Source organism: Chelonia mydas, chromosome 4, assembly GCF_015237465.2.
Source record: "Chelonia mydas isolate rCheMyd1 chromosome 4, rCheMyd1.pri.v2, whole genome shotgun sequence".
In the NCBI taxonomy this organism is placed as follows: domain Eukaryota; kingdom Metazoa; phylum Chordata; order Testudines; family Cheloniidae; genus Chelonia; species Chelonia mydas.
In genome coordinates, this window is record NC_057852.1 from 131,872,893 (window position 1) to 131,893,632 (window position 20,740).

At 41.3% G+C, this 20,740-nt stretch overlaps 1 protein-coding gene across 4 annotated transcripts in view; it reads right to left on the minus strand.

Moving 5' to 3' along the window:
* CTNNA2 (catenin alpha 2) overlaps positions 1–20,740 on the minus strand; it is a 775,924-nt gene that overhangs the window by 385,747 nt on the left and 369,437 nt on the right. The window lies entirely within an intron of this gene.

Sequence of the window (20,740 nt, forward strand, 5' to 3'; positions counted from 1 at the left end):
ACCCCACCCCCTATCCAACCCCCCCACTCCCTGTCCCGTCTGCCCCAACCCCTATCCACACACCTGCCCCCTGACAGGCCCCCCCGGGACTCCCATGCCTATCCAATCCACCCTGTTCCCAGTGTACCAAGTCACTGTTTTCTCATATTCTCTAGAGAGCATAGCTGAGTAGGTGTCATTAAGATAGACAGTTCTACAATTGGATCCAAACTTACTTTATCACACAGAGATATGGCACTGGCCTTTGTTTATTATCCTTGATATTTGCTATCATGAGCAATGGTCAATTATGACCTAAGCATCATAGAAAATCTTACTATTCAAGGTGATCTTCAGAATATAAAAAACAAACTAAAAAACTTCAGTATTTAAGGGATACTTTCAACTGAAATCTCACATTTCTGTTTGAGGATGCTTTATTTCCCATTATCACTATAACACCCAAGATCATTACCTGAAAGAGATTAAATAAATCGTTGCAATCAAATGAACAAAGGTAAACACCCTGGAAAAAATACAGTCTGGGCCCGATAGCATGAATAATACTCATGAGTAGTCCTGCTGACCTCAAAATAACTAATTATAGAAAGAGTACTACTCAATGTAAGGGTTAGAAAATCAGATCATTGTTCCATTGGTTGTTCCCAAGACTTTTTCCACACATTAAGAAGGGGGAGAGATTTTTAAAATAGGAAAATATGGTAAAACCACACAAACAGGAGTGGGCAAGGAAGACTCAGGGACATGTGTACTCTCCACTAAAACCTTTTCAGTCCCTAAATCACTGACGTGCAGGATTGCCAGCCACCCCAGGTTTCTGGCATTCACCTGTGTGATCCCATATCCCTGAAGTGCTCCCTTGCGAAGCAATCTGGTTTCGGCGACTATGACATTGAGTTGTGTTGTGATGCTATTTTGATGCAAGATCACCAAATGATGTTACAACATGCTGAGAAGGCTTAAAAGTCATGACACTCTGACTGCTGCTAAGTTTGTCCCACTGACCAAACTCCAAAGACGGTGCAATAGTTCACAATAAAACGCAGGCTACATTGGCTTTTCAAACACTCCTTCCATTCCCAAACCAGTGTGTTTTTCTTGCTTTTTTTCTATCTATAATTTAGACTGTCCATGGTGTTTTCCATTTAGGTTCTGGAATAATCAGTCAGTGAGATGAGAAAATCAGATAATTTTTGCCCATATTTAGGCCAGACAGAGACAAATAGAGTTTTCTTATGATCAGAAAATTACGCAGAACTGACTAGGTTCACGTGCCTTCTTCAAAGCTTTCAGGCTGAAAAGCAAGGTTCTTAATTTATTTTGTTCAACTTCACATCTGACACAGAACTGCTCTTCAAAAGGTTCAGAATGACAAGCAAAAAGTTTACTGTTAAAGATTAATCATGTTCTCTTTCTGTTCCCACTCTCCTCCTACTCTGCGCTTTTAAAGGGATACACGGCACTGTAACTTCACTTTCACATTACTAAGCCATTTCTTTTAAATATTCCCTGTCTGTTCAGTTTGTTCTGTGTCATTTCATGTCCCCACAACGTGCAACAGAAAACAATTACACTTTCCATGCTTCTTGATGACATGGAATACAATTTGCTTCATTATTTTTTACTAATAAGTTTTGCATCTGAAGCCTTCTTTTTGCAAGTCTTCATACTTATCCATGACTCCAAAATGCTTTTTCGCTGAGACTTCCCTGGTCTTTCACTTTGTCTAGCTCCTCCTCTGCAACTTTGTCCACATGAATCCTTAAATTTGATCCCATCACTGCAAATTCTTAGTCCTGCCTTAATGTCTTTCCCATATCAATGGTTGCTATTTACCCTTTACTTATTTACTCTTCACCCCCTGCTCTAAACATTAGGAGGGTCCAGAACATTGTAGCAGGCTTTTTTTTTTTTTATTCTTCTAGGAAGTGAGACCTTATCTGGTTGGTGATGCATTGTTTCATCTGCCTAGTTGATCTTTAATTTTCTATTGCATTTCATTTTAACATGCTTCACTTCAACATTTGACTATATATCAGCCAGCTCATCACTGTCCTGGTGACTTCTTTATCCTATCCTTGTGATACTCCACAGTTAGAGGTTATTTGTGCCACACAGTGTATCTGAAACACCCTTCTCTTCAACACCCAGAAGAAACACTTCTCTTTTTAGCACATTTCCTCACCTCCTTTTTTTTCTTGCTGATTTTATGCTTCAGTCTCGGTAAGGCTTGTTGTAATACCCCACATAACGAAGAAAGGATTGTGTGATCAAGGGCCTCTAGGCAGTCCTTCACTCTGACCCCAGGGTCAATGAGCTTCAGAGTGTGAATCACATCTAATGCTGGGCCGCCAAGGCTCTCTAATAGACATCTTCGCTTTTCTGCACCTGCAGCCCACGCCTGCAGCATTTCAGTGTTATGCTCTAACCAGGGTTCAAACTCCTCTTCCCCAGCAAATAACCTTAACTTACGACAAGAGTTTGACGTAGCATGGGACAGCACAATCTTTTCCAATGTTTGCCCCAGGGGATTTCTGGAGCGCCTGCCACATTTCAACGTCTTATGGAAGAAGTTGTGGGAGACATGAATTTACTGAAAGTGTTAGTTTATTTGGATGACCTGATTGTGTTTGGAAGAACCTTGGAGAAGCATGAAGAACGACTTCTTAAAGTGCTTGATAGGTTGGAGGACTATGGTTTGAAGCTTTCAATAGACAAATGCCAGTTCTGCCGAACCTCAGTGAAGTGTGTGGGTCACATCATGTCCCAAGAGGGTGAGAGTACTGATCCCGATAAAATAGAAGTACTCACTCCCTGGCCATGTCCAAGTAACTACAGAAAACTCAAGATCTTTCTTGGATTTAATGGCTACTACCGCAGATTTGTGAAGAACTATGCTTCGATTGTAAAGCCTCTAAATGATCTTACCAGGGGATACCAGTCAGGAAAAAACAAATCTAAGACAAAGAACAAGGGAGGTCCCCAAAGCCTCCTTTGCAGAGACACTATGGCCCCTTCGAACCTTTTGGGCCACAGTGGGATGAGAGATGTGAGAGGGCATTTCAAGAAATCATTATTTGCCTAACTCATGCTCCAGTCCTAGTCTTTGCTGACCCCAGCAAACCGTTTATCCTGCATACTGATGCCAGTTTGGAGGCTCTGGGAGCAGTCCTGTATCACGAAGTGGAAGGCAAATGTAAACCTGTAGCCTTTGCCAGCCGAGGACTGTCTGATAGTGAAACTCGCTATCCCACCCACAAGCTGGAGTTCCTGGCCTTGAAATGGGCCATCACTGAGAAATTTTGAGACTACCTATATGGTGCTCAGTTCCAGGTGTGGACAGACAACAATCCACTGACTTATGTGTTAACAAGTGCTAAGCTGGATGCTACAGGGTAAAGATGAGTGGCCGCTTTGGCTAGCTATGACTTCAGCATTCAATTCTGAATAGGAAGAAGCAATGTAGATGCGGATGCATTGTCCAGGCATCCACAGGCACCAGAAGTCTTTGTGATACATGGAGTGAGAGCTATTTGCAGTGTGAGTCATTGAGAGCCAGAGGCCCATGAAAGCCTTCATGGATGTTGCAGAAGCTCTGGGCCTGCCCCCTGAAAGCGTGCCTTCTGCCTCAGTGAACTATATAGCATTGGACCAATCTCCATTGCCCATGCTCAATGTGGCTGCCTGGCAAGAAGCCCAGTTGCAAGATATTGACATTTGTGATACACTACTTGCCAAAAGAGAGGGGCGAAGCCCAGCTGCAGTTGTCCCACCTAGACCTGAGGGTAAACTACTATTGAGAGAATGGACCAAACTTAAACTGATTCAGGGAGTGCTACAGCGAGTGACCCTAACCTTTTACAAAAGCAGCGAGCACAGATAGTGCGGACAAAAGAGTACAGAGCCCTGGCCATGAGGGCCCTGCATGATGATTTTGGACATCTAGGGATGGAGAGGACCCTGGAACTTATTCTATTGGCCCCGGATGGCTGAAGATGTTCACAGGAAATGTGAGACCTGTGCTCGATGTGTTCAAAGGAAAACTCTGCCCACGAGGGCTGCATATCTCAAGAACATCACCAGCAACAAACCTTTGGAGCTGGTATGCATTGGTTTCTTGCCTCTAGAAGTAGACAAGAGGAATGTCAGGAACATTTTAGTAGTGACTGATCATTTTACGTGGTACTCGCAGGCATATCCCACACGTGATCAGAGGGCCACCACCATCGCTCGAGTATTGTGGGAGAAATATTTCTCAGTCTATGGATTCCTGGCCCAGATACACTCTGATCAGGGGTGGGATTTTGAGAGTCAACTTCTGAAGGAGGTGCTGAGGATAGCAGGAATTAATAAGTCTAGGATAACACCTTGTCACGCGCAAGCTGATCCTCAGCCAGAGAGGTTCAACCGAACCCTATTAGATATGTTGGGGACTTTGCGATCAGAGCAGAAGGCAACCTGGAGCCAGCATGTCACATTTCTGGTGCATGCCTACAACACCACAAAGAACAATGCTCCAGGAGTCACCCCACATATCTTGATGTTTGGACGAGAACCAAGATTACCCATAGACTTGTGCTTTGGTGTATCAGAGGATGGAGATAGCTATGAAACTCATCAGCACTATGTATCCCGACTAAGAGAACAGCTGCCAGATGCTTATCACTTAGCTACCTCTGTGGCTCGGAAGAACACAGACCGCAACAACATTGATATGATGCTCAAGTGCGTTCGCAGGAGCTCCAGCCAGGGGACAGAGTCCTGCTGCGAAATTTGGGTATTGCTGGCAAACACAAGATAGCTGACAGATGGAAGGCAATACCTTACCTGGTGATGGAAAAGCTGGAAGATCTGCCGGTCTACAAGATCAAACCTGAAGAGGGTCTAGGGCAAATAAAGACAGTGCATAGAAACCTTTTGCTCCCTGTGGGGGAATTGGAAGGCACCCCTTATGAGATGGGCCACGACAGGGCAGCCAGCCAGAACAGAAGTGCTAGACCAAAGCCACAATCCAGCACGGACAGCCGGCCCCCTGTAGCTAACCTACCCCTATTCAGCACATCCGAGAGCGAGTCTGAGGAGGAAGACACAACCATGGTGTATCCTGGAATGGAGACAAGATTTCAGTCTCGATCAGCTGAACCAAAAGAGAGCTCCCCCTCCTCCGCCCTAAACCCCATGGCAGAGGTATTTAGGCCCATTACTGGCACCCCTGTGCCACCAATGGGACCCGCCCTGTGATGATGCACACAGGTTATTGGGCAGTGGAGACATCCAGGGGGAGAGGGCCCTAGGCACATTGGACCTTCCACGGTCAGAACCGGAGATGCAGGGGCCTATGCCAGTAGCTGAGGGATCCTCAAAGGAAACCTCTCCGTCCGTTGCTCAAGAAGATGTCCCCCTACCTCTGCAACAGAGATTCTCAATAGACGAGACAGGGTAATAAGACCAGTAAAATAGTTAACTTATGATGCACCTGGAGAGACTAGTGATACACTTAGCACACAGGCTTGTGAAAGCCAAAGTGGGCTTTCTGGGGCCCTTTGGAAGGAACCAGTGAGTTGGTATAATAGGGAGTGTGATTTGTCAGGATGACAAATTCTCAGCAGCGGGGACGATTTAAGCAGAGTCAGGATGAGCTCTACCCTGACATCTGGTGGCGGGTTGTGGAAAAGAACTTCAGGGGCTGATCTCCTTTGCATCGGCGCACCCACCCAGCCTAGATGGTCACTTTGGCTGCTGTAGGAGCCCCAGTTTCTCTGTTATTGGGGCAGGAAGAATAACTGTTATTATCCTGATTATGTGAATCAAGGACAGTGGAACTGTACTTGGCCTGTTGTTATGATGGAGGGACTCGTCATCAACTAAGGAGCACTCGCTAGGCAAGGGTCATGGGTTCCAAAACCCAGTGTATTGAGAGAGGCTGGGAACAGGTATTAGTACTTGGTGGTATGGGCCCCTGGTGAGGGCCTGAAACACCAACTGCACCTTTTCCTCTCTCCACTGTGGAATATCAAAGCTAATTTTGATTCCATTAGGAGTCTAGTTACAGGCTGCTGAGCTGAATTCACTTTGGGCCAATGATACACCAGCACTGAGGCTCCCCTACTACAAACTGAAATCACTAAAGAGCTAAAATTACTAAGAGCTGAAGTCACTGAGCACTGTGTTAAGTAGTGGGGGGTCCTAAAGATATACTGTGGGATGGCTGGCAGAGTGGAGCAGTTTGCGGGATGGCTGGTAGAGCAGAGCCCCACGGATGGGGGGGCAGTGGGCTTTGGACCACGTAAGGTGCCCCTTTAACCCCCCCCCCCCCACCCATTTTCACCCAGGCTGGGAGGTAAAACTCTGCAGATAAACTTTCGAATTCTGGGGCTGCACTGACCAGGGAAAGAAACTTTTGGGTTGTGGGACTTTGGGTGACTTTTGAGTTGCTGGACTCAAGAATCAAAGGGAAAGAACACGACCCAATTTGCTTGGGGTGGGTTTTTGCTCATGGTTTGTGTTATGAATCCTGTTGGTGGTATTTCCCCAACATATTGCCACAATGTTTCTCTCTGTTATTAAAAGGCTTTTGCTACACTCAGACTCTGTACCTGCGAGAGGAGAAGTATTGCCTCTTAGAGGTGCCCGGGGGGGGTGATATATATTTGTCCCAGGTCACTGGGTGGGGGCTCGAGCTGGTTTTGCATTGTGTTATTGGAACAGAACCCCGAGATACTGAACCCGGCCCTTGTTGCTGCCAACTCGGACGGGCAGAAGGATTACACTAAATTGACCACAAGTGCATCAAGTCCCATCCAAGATCCACTTGGCCAAAAATCTAAATTAAAATAAAGTATTCTACCTCAGCCCTCTTGTATCACATTTGAATAAGCATCTTAATTAAAATAGTTTCTCATCATATTATCCTCCCTGCAAGAACTCCTATAAGAACAGGTTGAATAAAATGATAAAATCCTGATCATGCATATTTATGCATCCAGGGCTTACGAAATCTGCACCCCCAGGGTGAATATGAAGCTTCCCAGATGAATGCCATCAATGTCTACAGAGTCTTAGCTTCCAAAAACAAAACAAAAAAGGTGGGTTTTTTTAATAATTTATGGTTTCAAAGATAATCATCGAAACACAAAAGAGTGAAAAGTCAATGCAGTGCCAGTTTTCTAAACCTGACAACAAGGAAATGCCAAGCAGCAGCTGTGTGAAACTAACAAAACGTTAGTCAGTTTCACAGCATGACCCCAGTTTCTCTTTCAAAGCTTACAAATAAAATTACTGTCTACTATGCTAACTGCTGAGAGACCAATCTTGATCTGTTATTCGAACTAAGGAAGAAAGATCCTGCCTCCCTCTGAAGGGGATTAGCCAAGCATGCTGTCCTGTCTTAATGAATCCCTGCAAGGAGGAAGGGAAAAAAAGGGAGGGGGGCAGGAAAAGGAGGGAGTCTGCCCTACCTCCATCATCCATAGGTGAAACTCTGCTGTTGCATCACACTTGGTCTTAAAAAGAAAAGGAGGACTTGTGGCACCTTAGAGACTAACAAATTTATTTGAGCATAAGCTTTCGTGAGCTACAGTTCACTTCATCGGATGCATGCACTTGGTCTTATATCTGTGGTTTGGTAGACAAAAGCCCATTGCTGCCTATTTGTTTCACAAGCTAGATGTAGTTGTGCCCATGTGAGGTGAGGATACAAGTTACAGCAGCAGTGTCAGGGCTCCTGTACAAGACAGCTCAGTCATCATTTATACCAATGAAATGTTTATTACATGTGACTTTACCTTAAGCTCCAGATGCCATAACTTGAACATTTTCACGTCATTACACTCTGTCCCAGCTAGGGAATATTGCATCAACTGAATCCCATTACTACTATGGTTCAAAACAATAATGGCAACAAAAGGGATGCAGTTGTCATTACTAAAAGTGTCCTTATGTATTTTCCCCCTTACATATGCATCAAACACACAAATAGTGAGCTTCCATTTGGTGGTTTTATTTTTCCACTGAGTCATGGAGGAATTTATATGCACAACCTCCACTACTATTCGTGGAAGTTACCTGCAATAATCCCCTATCAGTCAGAGGGAAATATATCAGTAAGCTTGCGGTGCTGAGACTAGCAACACAAAAACGCATTATGCTCTATGTCAGCAAAATCCTGAATGTCAAGGGGTTAATCGAACTGAACACTGGAATGAAACATAAAAGTAAACATGTTTTATTGTTAATTTACAAACGTTTAGATAAACTCAATGAATGTAACATTTCACTTTTAATAAAGTGAATGCAGAGTTTTGCACACCAACAATTAGACAATTTAATTGTAAATTAAACAAATGAAGTAAAAATGGTACACATTATACTAAACTATTAAAATCAAGAAATGACTGTTTCTGGCCAAAGGAACAGAAAAACAGTGAAATTTAAAATGGTTAAGCCTCAGTTACACAGTGCCTATTAGCAATTACAGCAGCCCCACATACTTAGTTATTGCCCTATGATTAACTACACCCTTTAGTGATAATGGGCATTGCATTCAGCCTGCAGGATGATATTTTATGGACTGCTGGAGGCTTTTAATTTCTTTATAGTACATTAAAATATAGTCAGTCTTTGAGCCATTTTAACCTTCTTTAGCATAAATGGTTGAACTTGAAATTCACCGACTTATACGGTCCATAGAGGATGTCATTAAGAATTGCTGTACTGGATAATTTTTCCCCACGAATGTATAATAAATTTAATTATTAATGTTCCTATATCATTTATGGCCCATTGTTTTTGAGCCATTCCAAATCTTTTCACCTTAAGTGTTCAGAGAGTCAGAAGAGTCATAGCACAGCATGCTAGATAAAGACAAAGGCATTTTCTTTTGTCACTACTCCCTGTATTAGCTAAATTAACCTACATTCCTGAGTGCTGATGATTAGACAAATTTCCAAGGTCAAGTAGAGAAATTTACTGGGGAAGCAAAGACATCTGTTGTTATGCAAGTTAATGATTTTTGCATCAGTTCTAAGAGTAAATATAAAAGGGTTTTATTGTTGTTTTCAATACAGAAAGCACAAATGTGCAAGGGGAAAATGGAACAACTGTAATTATTTAAAGAAAAACTATGGAGAGGTGAGGTTTTTTTTCTGTAACGAGAAGGGCTATTACCTTTGCCAGTTATTAATTTTGATTAACACTACCTAAACTATGCACCTGTATTATTGTAATATTTTACTGCCATTTATAAAACTCCATCTCCATCACCTTTGCAAAAATGAAACGAGCAAAAAACCCCAAACAAACCCCATCTTTTCTATATGCTAATATACACATAATCAAATCATATGCTTCGGGGCATTATCTGATTGCTGAACAACTCAGGAAGGATTTTTTTTTCCCTACAAGAACAGAACTGCATAATTGGCCAGGTTCTGTATTTTTTCATGTATATTTTATTTATTTGCCTTGCTCTGAAACATCAACTCTTGGCCTCTGTCAGGCAGGGAATTGGAGCTGATGGAGCATTGCTCTAATTAGGCATGGAAACACTTATGTTTTTCTACTAATGCTACTGAGATGTCCTCTACAGATCTTTGTCCTTCTCTTCTAGAAGGGTCCTGTGGAAGTTACTGTAGCCTCAGAGCTGAAAAAATGTCGGAGTAAGTTGAGAAGTTGAGTATTCTCTTAAAAAAAAAACAGGAGTACTTGTGGCACCTTAGAGACTAACAAATTTATATCAGCATAAGCTTTCATGGTTAAAACCCACTTCATCAGATGCATGCAGTGGAAAATACAGTAGGAAGATTATATATATATATACACACACAGAGAACATGAAACAATGGGTGTTATCATATACACTATAATGAGAGTGATGAGTTAAGGTGAGCTATTACCGATGAAGTGGGTTTTAGCCCACGAAAGCTTATGCTGAAATAAATTTGTTAGTCTCTAAGGTGCCACAAGTACTCCTGTTCTTTTTGTAGATACAGACTAACATGGCTGCTACTCTGAAACCTGAGTATTCTCTGTGACTCACTGACATCTGCCAGGGCCCAGGGAGAGAAGGAATTCAGAGACCCCAGGGAGTCTCCAACGGGTACAGGTGGACATCAGCTGCACACCTGACAAAATACAACTCTTGAGATAGGCCTTGTCATCACTAGGTTATTATTTTTAAAAACTGAGTTAATTGACGGCCAGGGCTCTGATCTAAGGTAAACCACTGTTTGTACCCTGGAACAAATGTGTGGAGAGTGTCCAGAATAGCCTGAGTGTCCTGATTTTCAAAGGTGTTAAATATCTGAAGTTAATTAAACAGGGTCAGCCCACAACATTTTGGCATCTGAGGCAGGGAGCTCAAATGATGCCCCCTCACTTGGGCCAAAACTTTGAAACTCTGGGTCCTTGGCACTCCCCCCCACACACACAGAGTCTGGCACCTGAGGCAGCTGCCTCAGTTGGCCTCATGGTAAGGCCAGCCCTGTAATTGACTGCCAGTTAACTCAGGATGAAAACTAAACATAGACCTATCTGGAGGGTTAGTTTAGTTTCCCACAGCTATGGAATGCTACATGGCATAGGTACAGGCCCTAAGATCTAACCATTAATGAAAGGAGAAAGAAACCCAGAGAAGTCCAAAGTGACTCATGGTAACTAACTCATGCTGCTCTATGAAAGTTTGTTTTATAACCTAATAGTCATAATCCTCTGAGTGTCAGACCTGTGCAACATTAGCAAGCTAGGAGAAATGCTACTTTGCATTTATTTTCCTTGTTTGAATTAGAGTCGGTTGGACATTTTGAGACAGAACAGTTTTCCATTGGAATGCGCTTATTTGATGCAAAATATTACTGATTTCCTGACAGCTTACCTACACACACTCCCTGTGGCAGCCCACCTACTGGGCCCCTGGGGAGCCTAGATTAGCAGTCTCCTCAGCTTCTTGGCAGCTCCACTGTCAGGCTGAAGCCCAGGCTCCCAAACTTCTTGGCCAGAACTACCTGCTAGGAAGTCAGGCAGCCAGTTGTCTGGCTCCCTGGGCTGTCCTGTTTTATTATTCATTTATGTGGATGCGAGTGTGGGGAGACCTGCTGAAGAGTTGAAAATCTGGTTTCAATCTAGGTCATATGGAACCTCTGCCATTCCCCATCTCTGAAATTTGTGAAATAAGACTTAAGGTGTGGCAGGTCTTTTGTATTTGGGGGAGGCTTAGCCTCCTCTATGCACCACCCATGGCTCAATCACGGTAATGATTAGTTACCATAATGTTGGCAAAGCACTTTAATTGTTTTAAACTGCCATGTAAAAGCAACATTTTTTTTCTCATGTAAAAGGAACATTTCCCCCTCCCCCTTTTTTTCCCCTCTTGCCTGGAATGTTTACATCTCCAGAAGAAGGACCCTTTCCACTGGGATAGGCCATAACTTCATCCATGGTGGTCTCTGACATCCCACAGGCACAAACTAACATTTTTTCCTCTTAAAAATATTCATTTCAACATGTCAAAAAATAAAACTGCAAATAGGGATAGACACTATTCTCTATAGAATCGTAGGACTGGAAGGGACCTCCAGAGGTCTTCTACTCCAGTCCCCTGCACTGAGGCAGGACTAAGAATTATCTAGACCATCCCTGACAGGCGTTTGTCTAACTTGCTCTTATTTTATTTTAATTGAACAAGTTTTAAAATTGTTTCTGTTGGACCCATAATTTTTCTGTAGAAGCATCCTTTCTGTGGGTGTTCTGTGGGTAAAGCTGGGTCAAGATCTCTATGGTAAACCTCAGATTTCAGAAGTAACGTTATCCAGGCTTAAAACTTGGCAGAGAGGATCTCTACAATTTTGAAATACTTTAGGTTTGCAGTTTGAAATACACACCCACACACAGATACTTTCACATTAAAATAAAGCAATGCAAGCACGGAATTTTTTGATTGACAATTTTGCACTTATTTGACAAACACAATGGATAAGGATAGTACCCAGATTTACATAATAACTGCCCAGGTTAAATATGTATTTTGATAGTTACTGCTGATACACTGGTTGCAGGTTTATTGTACTAATTTTGAACATATACATCATTCGTCTGCAGACTCATTATCCTTCACAACATAAAAATGGATTTGGAACTTTTAAATGAAAAGTAGATTTGGGAGCCTAAGGAGCCAGAGATTTCCAGTGAAGCTATTAGAACACCAAGGCCGATAACCCATGAGATAATATTTACATAACCAACTGGGTTATTGGGTGCAAAACAAACTGGGGACCCAAACATTCAATTCTTATTCACAGGAGTGAAGTCAATGGATTAACTCTCATGAGAAAATGCTGCAAGACAGGACCAATGGTTCAGTCATTGTGTCCACTGGGCTTGACCTATAGAAATACTTTTAATCAAATGCTAGATAAAAGAAAATCACAGCCTAATAGGTGATTAAGTATAGGCATAGACCTCCTATCTACCACACACAAATTATTATTTAACTCTGAAGAACTATAAAAACTCACATTTATGTAGCATCTTTCACCTTACGTATTGTATAGCTATAAACTATGTACTGAGGTCCCTTCTAGCCCTACAGTGTACAATTCTGTGATAAATACACAGCACTAAAACTGCTGTTACAATATATCAGGGGTAAAAGGCAACAGCCAGACAGACTATGCATAGCACAGTACACCCCTGTAGAAAATTTTGGACAGACTCTGTGTCAAACCTCTCGTTCCACAAAAAGTATGATGGGGTTGTTAATGACTGTGCAGAGAAGACTGATCTTCAGTTATTTTTAGTTTTCCATTTGAAATTTACCATCCCCCAACCACCAAACATACAGAAACACACATGCGAACATGCGCTCACACCATAAAATACATGGGACTCCATTCATCTGACTAAAGAAAACTAAATTTACCCTATTGGGGTTCAAACCTGTATTTCTACAGCCTATAGATAAATTAAAAGCACAAGCTAAGATCACTAAAGTCATCCCTTGTAGTTTCATAACAAAATATGGGTACAATCCTGCATGTGATCTGTGCACAGAGTGGCTAAAGAATTAGATCTTAATTTTTTTAAGCTACCGGTGTATTTATAAGGATCTTTTGCTATTTCTAGACACACATTTACATAAGCCTAAATACATGCACATAATCAAGCAGCAATCACTGCATTTGGATTTATCTGATAAATAATCAACACTGAATAACCAACAATGAATGACTTTAAAGGATATAAAGTATGGACGGATCATTTCCCTTCATGTTTGATTTTCCAGATTTGGTTGGCTTTGATTGTAACTGCAATGTTATTTATACTTATCTTTTCTATTTACTACAATTAATAAAAACATCCTTATCATTATATATGTATTTATATGTAGATTAATATTATACATTTTTACGCCTGTTCACTTCATTATAACCAATGAAATATTAGGTCCCAAGAGAAAAATCGATGATGAACCATCCCCAGATTATTTAAAATGTTCTGCACAATGTAGACTACAAATTGAAAATTAATGAGGAAACTTGTTTAAAAATTGGCTTCAGTTACCCAAGGGTTTAAAAACATTTTTAAAGTGCATGTAGAACTCATTTTTATATGCAAAAGTCCTTAGTGATAAATAAATCACATTGTTTCTCAAAATTACTCCTACTAGATTAATTTTTCAATGTTTGTCTCTATTAATATTATTATAGCATCTCAAAAGACTAGCTTATACAGTAATACTTATTTAAATTATATCCCTTCCAGGCAAGATTCATCTTCCAACATTAGTATTCAAGGTAAGTGACTCCAGACTGGGTACAGCTATTGCTCATGAATGAGTGGCAGCCTGAAAACTCAACATTTATATTCCAGAGTGTCTTGAGTCAGATACTGTACACATATGTATATGTGCATGCACACACATGACAAGTCCAAGTTATGTGATAAAAAGGGGTCAAAGAAAGAAGTAATGTATGATTGTAATATTTGGGAATCTATTTTTTTTTCTAGCTACACACATTAGTGAACGCCTGATGCAAGGGCCACCTAAGTCAATGAGAATCTCTTCCTTTACTTCAGTGGATTTTGGATCAACCCTAAGAGAGGCTGAATTGTCTGGGGGAAGAATGGTCTTTCGGTTAAACCGTTGAATTAGAACACAGGAGATCTGCATTCAATTCCTGGGTCTGCTACAGACTTCCTGCACGACCTTAGGTAAGTCACTTAAGCATACACTTAAGGGTTTTGCTGAATTAAGGCCCTGAATTAAGTATCTATCACTAGATACTCAGTACACACCTTTAGGTTTGCATGGAATTAAGTTGAGCTCCTTTCAATTCTTTAGGTCTGGTAGCTTACTCTTTTCTCCCAGCTAAAGAACTCATGGCTAGGTCAGGGCTTTGGTGGTTAGTTGCTTTTCCCCAACTTGATTTGTGAGAGCATCCACATTTCTTCCAATGCTTTAGAATTTCCAGATGGATAATTTTCACTAGGGAAGATTTATGTGATCTTCCTACTGCAAATCTTTTTAGTGTCAGTATTTTTTAGGCCAACACTTTCCAATGGCCCCCAGAAAGGTGTGCTTCCTTGCTATTGATCCTGCCTGGGCACCAGGCATCCACTTCCCTCTTACTCAGCTGAAAACTTCAGTCTCTCAATTTCCATATTGCCAGGAAAGGAAAATGCTACTTCCTTCCTAAGATACTATTTGGCCTTTAATCAATTCACATCACTCTCCTGATGATTTTGTCTCGGCTCCAACAAGCAGTTGCAGCTGCAAATTGCACCAAATGTTTGCCCACATAAAAAAAAATTACAACATCATAAGACAAATGGCAACATACACAGATCTTCTCAACTTATAAAAGTTTAAGGGCATTCTAAAATAGAATTATTGTAATATGGTTCTCTCTTTAAAAGACAGCGGCTAGGAGTGAAGTAATATTTTACTGGGCATGCATGAGAAAGGTCTCTTTTCCCCTTTATTAAAACCTAATTTTGAAGTGAAGGATTAGTGTTTAAAATGATAATCTAATGAAAGTGTTATAATCAAGCTCATTCTATCTTTGTGTGGGAGGGAAAGGTGAGGAGAGTGCTTGTTAGCGAATATCTTTTTAAAAGAAGTGTTGAGAACTTTCACAGTGAAAGGAACAGTTGATAAATGGCAGTTAGAATGAGAAAAGTGCTTGTTCATTGAACAAAGTGGTGTGTAATTTATTTTACTTCATTAGAAGCTGAATTCTTCAAACACTGAAAGAAATTAGAATGCTTGGAAACTAATTATTATAAGTATGTTTAATCATAGCTTTGAAGTTACTTTCAAAATAGTACCCTACTTCAGATTAAATTATACATCTTTCCCATTCACTGTAACCATCCAGATCCAGAACAGTAGAAAAGCTGCAAAATAAATCTAAGTGCTCAGAGAAAAGAAAGATTTTTTTCTGCGTTTTTTTTGCCTCAGTTCTTCAGAAATATTTTCATATTCACATCTTGTTACTAACCTACCAGTCCCATGCAAAAGTAAAATTAAAAGTTAATACTCAGCATAAAACAAAACGACACAATAATATTAATGGACAAACACATGCAGAGAAGTAAGAGAACAAGAAATGAGCAGATAATCTAACAGAAAACAGAAGTCATGCCTATAATTTAGGAAACCCACACACAAACATTTTAAAGTCTCCAACAAACAGCCCCAGGTATTTGTATTTTCTATTGTTTTGACAGCCACAAATCATGGAGCCAGAAATCCCTGAATTCTAGTTTCAAATCTGGCATTGACTGTGGATTGGAGCAAGCAATTCATAAGGACACTGTCTTTTCTGAACACAAAAAAGAAGCTTACAAGAAGTGGAAGATTGGACAAATGACCAGGGAAGAGTATAAAAAATTGCTCGGCCATGCAGGAGTGAAATCAGGAAGGCCAAATCACACCTGGAGTTGCAGCTAGCAAGAGATGTTAAGAGTAACAAGAAGGGTTTCTTCAGGTATGTTAGCAACAAGAAGAAAGTCAAGGAAAGTGTGGGCCCCATACTGAGTGAGGGAGGCAACCTAGTGACAAAGGATGTGGAAAAAGCAAATGTACTCAATGCTTTTTTTGCCTCTGTCTTCACGAACAAGGTCAGTTCCCAGACTACTGCACTAGGCACCACAGCATGGAGAGGAGGTGACCAGCCCTCTGTGGAGAAAGAAGTGGTTTGGGACTATTTATAAAAGCTGGAAGAGCAAAAGTCCATGGGGCCGGATGCGCTGCATCCAAGAGTGCTAAAGGAGCTGGCGGATGTGATTGCAGAGCCATTGGCCATTATCTTTGAAAACTCATGGAGATCCGAGGAAGTCCCAGACGACTGGAAAAAGGCTAATATAGTGCCCATCTTTAAAAAAGGGAAGAAGGAGAATCCTGGGAACTACAGGCCAGTCAGCCTCACCTCAGTCCATGGAAAAATCATGGAGCAGGTCCACAAGGAATCAATTCTGAAGCACTTAGAGGAGAGGAAAGTGATCAGCAACAGTCAGCATGGATTCACCAAGGGCAAGTCATGCCTGACTAATCTAATTGCCTTCTATGATGAGATAACTGGCTCTGTGGATGAGGGGAAAGCATTGGACGTGTTGTTCCTTGACTTTAGCAAAGCTTTTGACATGGTCTCCCACAGTATTCTTGCCAGCAAGTTAAAGAAGTATGGGCTGGATGAATGGACTATAAGGTAGATAGAAAGTTGGCTAGATTGTCGGGCTCAACGGGTAGTGATCAATGGCTCCATGTCTCGTTGGCAGCCGGTATCAAGTGGAGTGCCCCAAGGGTCAGTCCTCGGGCCGGTTTTGTTCAATATCTTCATAAATGATCTGGAGGATGGTGTGCATTGAATCCTCAGCAAGTTTGCAGATGACACTAAACTGGGAGGAGAGGTAGATATGCTGGAGGGTAGGGATAGGATACAGAGGGACCTAGACAAATTGGAGGATTGGGCCAAAAGAAATCTGATGAGCTTCAACAAGGACAAGTGCAGAGTCCTGCACTTAGGACGGAAGAATCCCATGCACCACTACAGACTAGGGACCGAATGGCTAGGCAGCAGTTCTGCAGAAAAGGACCGAGGGGTTACAGTGGTCGAGAAGCTGGACATGAGTCAACAGTGTGCCCTTGTTGCCAAGAAGGCCAATGGTATTTTGAGATGTATAGGGACATTGCCAGCAGATCGAGGGACGTGATCGTTCCCCTCTGTTCGACATTGGTGAGGCCTCATCTGGAGTACTGTGTCCAGTTTTGGGCCCCACACTACAAGAAGGATGTGGAAAAATTGGAAAGAGTCTAGCGGAGGGCAACAAAAATGATTAGGGGACTGAAACACATGACTTATGAGGAGAGGCTGAGGGAACTAGGATTGTTTAGTCTGCAAAAGAGAAGAATGAGGGGGGATTTGATAGCTGCTTTCAACTACCTGAAAGGGGGTTCCAAAGAGGATGGATCTAGACTGTTCTCAGTGGTAGCTGATGACAGAACAAGGAGTAATGGTCTCAAGTTGCAGTGGGGGAGGTTTAGGTTGGATATTAGGAAAAACTTTTTCACTAGGAGGGTGGTAAAGCACTGGAATGCGTTACCTAGGGAGGTGGTGGGATCTCCTTCCTTAGATATTTTTAAGGTCAGGCTTGACAAAGCCCTGGCTGGGATGATTTAATTGGGGATTGGTACTGCTTTGAGCAGGGGGTTGGACTAGATGACCTCCTGAGGTCCCTTCCAACCCTGATATTCTATGTTTCTATGATTCTTACTTAAAACTGAGTAAAAAAAAAAAAAAAAAAAAATCAGGCACTGCACAAACTCTTGATTACCCCTGCCAATTTTCATGGTTTTCCAATACATTTTCCATTTTATTTTTAAATATATATTTTCTCTCTTCTGTTGATAGGCAAAACACCTACACAAGTAACATATGAAGCAGTGTAGTTGGTTGTCCATATAGAAGAAACAGCAACACTGACGATACCCAAAGTACATAAGTAAAACTCAAAGTAGAGAAAATTGTAATTTCTTTTAATCTGATTCAGTTCTTGTAATTGTGGATGTTACTGGTAACAACAGTAGGTAAAAATAAAATACTTTGTGGTAGAAATGTAATTTTTAGTTGATAACCCCTTTAACCACACAGCCTGGACTTTCCTATATTTAAAACAGGGTCAGTACTATTTATAGACCACACTGGAATGCTGTGAAGATATCTGTGCAATAATATAAAACATCTAGATAATACTTAGTCCAGTCATCAGTGCAGGGGACTGGACTAGATGACCTCTCCAGGCCCCTTCCAGTCCAACAATTCTATGAAACTAGTAGGCTAATGCTGTTGGCAGACTATGTACCTGTTCTTGCAGCAACAACCATTAAATACCTCCTTATTTGGACAGCTATTACTGAACATTGGCAGAATGTTCCCACCATTGTTTACACAGTTAGGAACTGCATTGACTAATTTTATGTTGGGTTTCAGAGTAGCAGCCGTGTTAGTCTGCGTTCGCAAAAAGAAAAGGAGGACTTGTGGCACCTTTGAGACTAACAAATTTATTTGAGCATCAGCTTTCGTGAGCTACAGCTCACTTCATCGGATGCATTCAGTGGAAAATACAGTGGGGAGATTTATATACACAGAGAACATGAAACAATGGGTGTTGCCATACATACTGTAAGGAGAGTGATCACTTAAGGTGAGCTATTACCAGCAGGAGAGCCGGGGGAGGGGGGGACCTTTTGTAGTGATAATCAAGGTGGGCCATTTCCAGCAGTTGACAAGAACATCTGAGGAACAGTGTCGGGGGTGGGATTTGAGAGCACCACCATACATGCAGGCAATGATTTGTTTCTGGTTTAGAAAAGAGTCAGCTGATCAAATACAATATAGGGCTTTCTTGACACATACATAGTAGCATCCCCACACAGAGAAACAAAAAGGGAGCAAGAGAGCAGACAAACTCAACTACTACTCATCAATATATGGAAACTGGGGGGATATCCCCAGCCTTCAATGAAAAGCACCAGGAAAGTCTATAAATAATTTTAAACCTGTCTTACACAATGCTTCCCCATTGCAAGTGTAACTTCTTTAATGACACGAAACAAAGGTTCTCCTGGTCCCATTCTGTTTTTTTGTCGTTTTTTGTTGTTGTTGTTGCATATGCTGTGAATTGAGTATTTGTCATACAAGATGATTAGATGGAAAAAGTATTCAGATACCTAAAACTGCAATATGGCACTGATGATGACTGTTGAAATACCTTCCTATCAAAGAGAGCACTTTTCATTTCGTAAGATTGATTGACTTGTAAATTTATGAGCATTCTTATTTCATGCTTGCCAAAATCTATCAAAGCAGCACACAGCAAACTTCAGAGATGTTGAGGAGCCCGGTCACATTTTTAAGCCATCTGTAGTCTTAAATGGATTCACACTGACTCACGAGCTAGAAGAAATATTTATGTGTTTTTTTTTATTTTTGTGACTCAACAGCCCTGCACACAAGTGTATTGACATATCAAACCTACCAAGGGACCAATCCTGCAGGGTGCTGATCATTCTCAGTTCGATGGCTTCAGTGGGAATTAAGAGAAATAAGCTTTTTACAGAACATAGGTCCAAGTTAGGGCTTCCCCTTTCCCTTCCTGGCTTTATAACATCAGCTTCTTGATGTGATAAGGATACTAGAAAATAACCAGTGAAGCATTACTATGTCACCACCAAGTACTACTGTCCAGGACCATATTTGACCATGCAGGTCCTGAAATGCTACAGTTAGCTCTTACCACACCTGTCACCCATTCATCTCAGTCTATCATAGCGAAGAACAGCTTTATAGATCCCATGGCTTGCTAAAGCACTATGGCCATTCCATTACCACTATAGCTTCTCCGTAGCATTCAATATTTCCTTCACTTTAATTCTCTCTCACGCACATTTGTTCATTCTCCTGTCTCTAGTGTTACCAAACATACATCTTTCTCCGCCCTGCAATTAAGGACATAATGCGTGGCTGTCCTCTCCAAACGGGTCCATTCATGGTAAAAACACTTTTGTATAGTTCAGTTTCTATGATCTGGAGGGCAGGAAAGGGATTTAGCACTGTTGCGAATATTATGCAACTGGTAGCACTGATTGAATCAGCCAAACTAGTACTTACTCAGAAAAAGTTTAAGGGGTTCTTTGATTTAAAGTTATCTATTTAATGCACATTTCATTTGGAATTTATGGAAGTAGGGATTCCCATCAGAAATAAGATGGCCATAAATAAGCAGTGGACCTGTGATGTTAAACAGTGATAAGTTCGCAGTTTTTTGTTTTTGTTTTTTTAAGGGGGTCAGAAGAGAAATCTACCAAGCTAATGAAGACAAGGGTAGAAGCATCAGTATGTTTATTTCACAAACACATGTTGACACTTTGTAATTGGTAGAGACATTACTTTAATACTTTAACCATAAGTGGAAGGGTGCCATTTCATCCTCTGCATTTTCTACTTTATTTATTTACTTATTTTGGTACTTTCCCTGTAAAACACATTCTAACACATCCACACACTGTCTACTCCCACTCTGCTCTGCCCACCAAACCACACGCATCCCCTGAAAGGTTCCTCATCAAGGCACCTTTCCCACCTACCATCTGGCAAAGTTTTATTTTTTGAAAAAAGACCATATTTCAATTAAAAAAAAAAACTCTTTGGGAAAAATTAGTTCTGCCTATCAGTAAGATCACATA